A 7401-nucleotide genomic window follows, 5' to 3' on the forward strand; every position below is an offset into this window, starting at 1 on the left:
CGCCCGCCCTCAGCATCGCGGTTCCCGCAGCTCAGCTCCCCTACACCCCCTCTGTGCCGCCCGCGCCGCCTTGGTGCCCCACGGGCTCCGCTTTCCCGGCACCCGTGGGGCCGCCTGCCCCGCCGCCGCCCAGTGACACTATTCTGTGCGGCGCGGGCCGATCCGAAATTCGCGCTGCCGTCCAGCACTCCCCCATGCTGCCCTGCGGCGCTGACGTCATCCACGCATGCGCAGTCACCACTTCTATCGCCGATGCTCCTGCCGCTACCCACGGCTGCCCTGTGCCTGCCCGCAGCCACAGCTTTTCTACCGCCCTTCGTACCATCCTCTCAAGCCGCGGAGGGGGAGAAAAGGGGACGGGACCCCGGCTCTACAACTGCTGACACCCGCGTCGCCTCTGCCACCGCCCAGCCCAGCCACTGTCCAGTCCCCGCCTTCCGTCTTCATGTCCCCGCGTCCACCACCGAAGCCACCCGACGGCGGCACACGCCCCCTGCCTGTCTCTGCCCCGCTGCTAACACCGGCACAGATCTCGTCTATATCTGCCATGCCAACAACTGTCCCCGACAACGCGAAATAGCGACAGCCACGGCCACTGTGCAGCGATGTACTGCCACTTCCGGGTTCACCTACGCGGCCACCATCACAGCCCATGACAAAACAGCGCGCACGACTCTTGAATGCCCCTGCACCACCACCAGCAGCCACAAAACACGGGGGAGAACGGGAGCGAGAAATAGAGAGAAATAAAGAAAGAGATTATTCAAAAGCAGATACTGTAGCACAAACAGTGACAGTTCAAGCAAAGGAACTTAGAAAGACTTTGAGAGAAAGTGACCTACCAGAGACAATTCAAGAAAAAAAAAAACAAAATCTCGTTATTTGCATGAATGCATGTTGTTTTTACCCTTTTGTTTTAGTTTTTGTAGTAAAACTTTACCTGTAAATCAACCCGAGATAAATACCTGGGTTGCCTCAGCCAAAGACTGCAAGCTTTGATACCATCTGTTTGTCAGATCATACTGTTCCCATTCATACACAGCTGCAAAATTTGAAAAATTTAGCCAACCAAACTCATATTGATAATTTTAAAGTGAATCAATCTGACCATCAAAAGTTAGAGAAGCTGGACAATTTGTTTAAAGGTTTAAGCTTTGCACCTTGGCTAAGAGAACTCTGTAAAATAAGCTTAATTGTTTAAACAAGTGTTAACTGTAGTCTTAGCAGCAGTACCCGTTATACTTCAGTGTGTGCAAAACTAACAAGACAGTTTCTAGTTCTGCAGTTTTCAACTTTCCTCTTCTACCTCACCAGTCCCTCTTCAGAGCCCCAAAAAAAGGATGGGTTATCAGGAAAAAAAGGGTTTAAGCTGAGGGAAAAAGCTTCCTTTTTCACAATTGCCTGTGTTGAAATTGAAGAGGAATCCACTTTCCCTGCAATTTTAATAGTCTCAATTGGAGGTAACTCTGCCTTTTCTGTGCTCTTAGAGGTATTAATTGACAGAGACTGCCCATTTTCTATTTTTTCCCACTTTAAGTGGAACGGGAAAGCATGGATGATGCTTTTTTATGGATCTGAATTAAGGGAAAAATGCCCCCTTTTCCATCACCAGAGAGATTTAAAGCGAGGAAAACCACTCTTTTCCCCAATATCTGAGGGGTTTAAATTAAAGGGGAGAAGCCATTTATTTACCACTGTATCTGTTTAAATGGAGTTAGCTGTCCTGTTTGCTCATTTTAAGCATTGCCTTTTCCAGCATTTCAAGGGTTTAAAGCTGCATTTCAGGGCACTTCTACCCACACCCTAGCACCAAGTATTTCCAATGGGAGCAAGCCCAGCAGGTGTGTAATGGTAATGCCACCTGGGAGTCCAGTCTTTTTCTTATTTTCATTTAGAATGTAGAGAGCCCTGATTAAAGGTCCCTATGAGACACCATTCAAATCAATACTATTCTTCCCCACCCTAATTAATCACAGGTGGAGTGCTACTTAGTAATCACTGAAAAATAATTATGGAAGTCCATAAATTATCCAACTTAGCTGGCAACACTGCTGAAACACAAAGTTTTTCTTCTTACCTTTTTTTTTTTCCTTTGCTCCATTGTTCTGAGTAATTGTAGCAAAAAAGAAAACACTGTTTTTTTCCCAAAGAGTTTTCTTCTACACAGAGCTCCTTACCTCAAATTTAACTCAGAGGAGCCAAACAGCTACGATCCCTCTGAGGGCTTTTATACCCGGTGGGATTTGCTGCCTCCCCTTTCCCAGGCATCATGGGAAAAAGACGTGGGCCCAATTAGGGGTATATTAACACCAGGCTGTGCTAAGGGGCATTATTCCCTCCAGGGGAATCAGTGGGGGTAAAGAGCTCCTCTCTCATTTCATTGAAGAGGCTCTTTCAATTTACTTCAGCCTGCTAAGAGCAGGCATCTTTTGGGCATTTGAAGCAGTAGATGTTTTGAAAACACCTTGAAGAAAACAATATTAAACACAGGGAGTATTTAAGTTCATGATTTTGTGTTGGGGGTTCAGGGGCAATAAGATGCTTTTATAATGACTCTTCTTCTAGGCTTTTTTTCTTTTTTTAGGAGGATTGCAATTTCCAGAAGTTCTAGGTCACATCAAGTGCGATATTTCAGATTCTCTCAGCAGATTCATCGTAACACAAAAGGGAACCACCCCCGCAGCAGCTTTCCTTAGCAGCGGATGGTCCTCTCGCACAGATTCACTTCAGGGAGGTAAGTCGAGGGCTGTGGTCACAGAGGGGATCAAAGCAGGGCGGTGGAGTAGGATTCACACCGGTTAGGGGTTTTGAGTCAGCTATGGGGATGGGGAGGTTCTGGAAATGGCCTCTGGGGCCACAGTGAGGGAAAGGCGCACTTTAGCTAACAATCTGAGGCAGGCAGGGCAGAGCAGTCCCAGGGTGTGTTGTCACTTGTCTCTTGTGCTTTCTGTATCTTCCGTGCATCTTGTGTAACATGTCTCTTGCCTTAGCCCTCCCAGGGGCTTATGAGAAACCCCAGGTCCTCCCGTTCATCTCCCATCTTTGCATTCCTCGACCCGGCGCCAGTGAAGCTTCGATTCGGGAGCTCGAACAGGCGTCAGAATCGCATCTGTCTTTAGAAGCATGTGATCGGATGTTTTCTTAGGTCTCGTTCTCAGCTGTGTCAACAGCTATATGCAGCAGTGTTTCTTTACAGTGGATAAGGACTTGTGCCGATTCAAAGGCAGGCAGAGGCTTCCAGCCACAGGATTCTCAGGCATCCGTCTCTGCAGTTCTTGGAAAAAGTTGTTCCGTTAGCATCTTTTTCCTCCAGGGTCATCTGAGCCCGGCAGGCTCGCCTTGGGTCCCTCCTCGGTCATCTCGTTCAGCATTCTCTCAGTCCTCATGAGGACTTTCTTGTCTCAGAGTTTTCTCTCCCTGTCATGTCCCCTCGTGTCACAGGTGTCTGGGGGTATTTGGTCCGGAGCTGCTCTGCCCTGGCGCCCAGCCCGGTTGTAGGTGTTTAAGGACAAGTCCCGGGCACTTGTAATTGGAGATCCGTAATACGGGCCGTAGTTGGAGTCTAGGTGGTATTCTTATGTTGGCAGCAGGTGTCTGGAGCTGTGAAGTTACCCTGCAGCACTTTGACTTTTTTCCTAACTTTCTTTCAGATGCAGACGGATTGACCTCCTGGCAGAGCATCTGTCCCAGATGAGGAGATCCCCCTGAGAAGGTTGGTCACGGTTTTACTTTGCAGCGGGGCTGGAACCAGTCACTGTGTTACCGCTCTGCTCTTTGTATTTATTTCTAGGAAGTAAAGCTGGAAAGCAGCGGGGAAGGCGAAGCAGGTGGAAGGTGAGCCTCGGTTGGTGGAGAGAAGCAGTTGTTCTTGCTGGGGTCTCAGTTTCTGGTGCAACTCCAAGCATCCCTGCTTGTTGGTGTGTTTTAGGCTGCCTCCTGATGCTGTGCTGAGGCCCCCTCACTGACCTGTCAAGAGACCCAGTTTGCTTCTCTGGTGAGCCCCAGCAAATATTACCAGAGTCCGTCACGAAGTCTCGACCTCGTCCACGTGTCGGTGCGGTCCAGGTACCCTTTAGCTGAGGAGTCCCGGTGAGTTTGGGGCATCGGAAGGAGCAGCGAGGGCGCGCTCAACTTTTAGCAACACTACATCGCCACCTCTCCGTTTATCCTAGGCGTACCCTGCGACCACGGCGTCCGCCTCAGAGCGTGGCCGAAGCGTGCGGCCGGAGGACCCGGGAGTTCCTAAGAGACGGTGAGTAGGAGTTGGGTTTTGGTGAATATGCCACTAAGATTGTGCACTTATATTTGGTTTTCTTTATCATAGGTGATGATACTTGTCTGAGACAACAGCCCGGTGAGAGAAGAACTTCCCAGACAGCGAGGTGGCTTTGTTTGGCACCCGACCGGCCTCTCGCTGTGACTCACATCTTCAGCCCTCCGAGAGATAAGTGGAGCCCGCAGAGGGGATCAAAGCAGGGCAGTGGGTTGGGACTCAGATCGGTTTGGGTTTTTGAGTGAGCTTTGGGGATGGGGAGGTTCTGGAAATGATCCCATAGGCCCCAGTGAGGGAAAGCCTCACTTTGGCTCACAATGCTGAGGCAGGCAGGGCAGAGCAGTCCCAGGGTGTGTTGTCACTTGTCTCTCGTGCCTTCTGTGTCTTATGTGCATCTTGTGTAACATGTCTCTTGCCTTAGCCCTCCCAGGGGCTTATGAGAAACCCCGGGGTCCTTCCATTCATCTCCCATCTTTGCGTTCCTCGGCCCGGCGCCAGCGAAGCTTCGATTAGGGAGCTCAGACACGCATCAGAATCGCATCTGTCTTTAGAAGCATGTGATCGGATGTTTTCTTAGGTCTCGTTCTCAGCTGTGTCAACAGCTATATGCAGCAGTGTTTTTTTACAGTGGATAAGGACTTGTGCCGATTCAAAGGCAGGCAGAGGCTTCCAGCCACAGGATTCTCAGGCATCCGTCTCTGTGGTTCTTGGAAAAAGTTGTTCCATTAGCATCTTTTTCCTCCAGGGTCATCTGAGCCCGGCAGGCTCGCCTTGGGTCCCTCCTCGGTCATCTCGTTCAGCATTCTCTCAGTCCTCATGAGGACTTTCTTGTCTCAGAGAGTTTTCTCTCCCTGTCATGTCCCCTTGTCTCACGTGTCACGGGTGTCTGGGGGTATTTGGTCCGGAGCTGCTCTGCCCTGGCGCCCAGCCCGGTTGTAGGTGTTTAAGGACAAGTCCCGGGCACTTGTAATTGGAGATTTGTAATACGGGCTGTAGTTGGAGTCTAGGTGGTATTCTTATGTTGGCAGCAGGTGTCTGGAGCTGTGAAGTTACCCTGCAGCACTTTGACTTTTTTCCTAACTTTCTTTCAGATGCAGACGGATTGACCTCCTGGCAAAGCATCTGTCCCAGATGAGGGGATCCCCCTGAGAAGGTCGGTCACGGTTTTACTTTGCAGCGGGGCTGGAACCGGTCACTGTATTACAGCTCTGCTCTTTGTCTTTATTTCTAGGAAGTAAAGCCGGATAGCAGCAGTGAAGGTGAAGCATTGCGAAGGTGAACCTCGGTTGATGGAGAGAAGCAGTTGTTCTTGCTGGGGTCTCAGTTTCTGCTATAACTTTAATCCCTTGGTTTTTTTATTTTAGGTGGTCTTCTTGCAAGATATCCCAGCCCATGACGCTGGAAGACAGGTGGGTGCAAGCTCTGTGTGTGTTTTGGTGTTTAAGTCCCTGGTTTGCTGCTAATCTTTAGTTCTCGAAGATAGAATGAAAGAGCCACATCACAACTCCCACCTTGTAGATCCTGACACGAATCGGTGTCATGGACAGGATTCTGAGAGACAGAAGGGGTTGCAGGTTTATCGTGCAGTCATTATCTGGGGAAAGATGTTTCGCCTCAGCCACCCCTAGCCTGCCACGCTGGTGAGCAGTGTCTAGAAAGCAAGGAAGGTGACTTGAATTTCTTAAAAACTGCACATGCCTCAGGGCAAAGCACCCCACACTCGTTTGAGGGCTCTGTCTTCAGAACTTTACAGGGGATCTTTGAGTATGAGAAGTGGGACTGAGTGGTTTTTCTTCTGTTTCAGTCCCTGGTTGGCTGACAAGCTTTTGTAGTCCAAGATGGAATACAGGAACCACTTTGGGAATTCCACCTTGTGCATTGTGACAGTAACTCAGAGTGCTTTTTTATTTTCTGTCTTTGCAGGAGTCGGTGTTGCCCCGAGCACGGCAAGGAGCAGAGATGAGCAGGTGAGTCAGCATTTTGAAGTTAAGTTAGAGGACAGGGCTGTAGTGGGATAGGCCCCTCTGAAGCCAAGGGAGAGGGTTTCTTTGCAAGCTCCCCAGAGCTTTTGCCGGGCAGGGCAGTTCCAATCCATCTTCTCGTTCTCTCGTGTTTCATGTCATCGGCCATCTCAGCCTCTCGACGTCGTCGTGGATCTTTTCGTCCCAGGAACCGGCCTTCGCATCCGCAGCTATCGCCACGTTCACCCGTCAGACATCGCCTGCAACTGCCTTGTACCGTGCCTGCCTCTATAAAACTAACTGCATTGTGCCTGCCTCTGTAAAACTAACTGCATTGTGCCTGCCTCTGTAACTGAACTTAACTTAACTGCATTGTGCCTGCCTCTGTAACTTAACTGCATTGGTTTGGAGCTGCCCTGCCCTGGCACATAGTTAGAGTTAGGTGGAACAAGTATAAAAGGTTACAGTTCCTCTTTTCTATGAGGTTTTTGTGCAGAAAATATGTGGGCCTAGAGGGTGGCTGAGTCATAGCTACCATAGAATTCCTCACTGACCACCTTGTGTTGTCTTGCAGGTCTCTGATGCCTATTTTCTGAGGATCGACCGTTTGATGTTGAGAAGCAGCAGTGAGAAGATAGCTCAGGGCATTTTGTTCAGCAGAGTGTTTCAAATAAGGGTTGCGGTCACTGTGCGAGTTAGTCTCCTGCTGTGTGTCAGAGTGTGTCTGTCTGTGAGAGTCGGTGGGTCTGGGTCTGCTTGTGTGCATGTGTGTTGAGTGGTTCTAACCTCGTATGTATTGCTTTTCCTTTTCAGGACTTGCAATTCACTTTTAAATTTAGAATAAAAAATCCCCAGCTGGGGGGGAGGTTTTTTTTCCCTCCCAGCTGGGGTTTTTTTTCCTTAGTCCCGGCCGGTCTGCGAGGCGACAGTCATCGCCAAAGTTTGGGCACGGACCGGCCCCGGACCGAGGTTTTCGTCAGGCAGGCTGATTTTGAGGCCCCCGGGAACCGAGTTCCTGTGGGGTAGGAGGGGGGGTGCGTGTGTTGAGTGGTTCTAACCTCGTATGTATGGCTTTTGCGGGAGCATGAAACCTTCTACTGCTGGACCAGACTTACAGTTTTTATTCTTTTTCTTTATAGTATATATACTATATAGGTGAGCCCGGCC

General features: G+C 49.8%; 1 long non-coding RNA gene across 1 annotated transcript; it reads left to right on the plus strand.

Moving 5' to 3' along the window:
- Positions 1-5011: 5011 nt before the first annotated feature.
- On the plus strand, positions 5012-7025 carry LOC111945229 (uncharacterized). The gene is made up of 5 exons (XR_015282436.1): positions 5012-5426; positions 5505-5548; positions 5638-5682; positions 6197-6240; positions 6809-7025. It is a non-coding gene; the product is annotated as an uncharacterized LOC111945229 (long non-coding RNA).
- The last annotated feature ends 376 nt before the right edge of the window (positions 7026-7401 follow it).

This window comes from Cyanistes caeruleus, unplaced genomic scaffold (genome assembly GCF_971803275.1).
Source record: "Cyanistes caeruleus unplaced genomic scaffold, bCyaCae1.hap1.1 HAP1_SUPER_29, whole genome shotgun sequence".
Taxonomy (NCBI): domain Eukaryota; kingdom Metazoa; phylum Chordata; class Aves; order Passeriformes; family Paridae; genus Cyanistes; species Cyanistes caeruleus.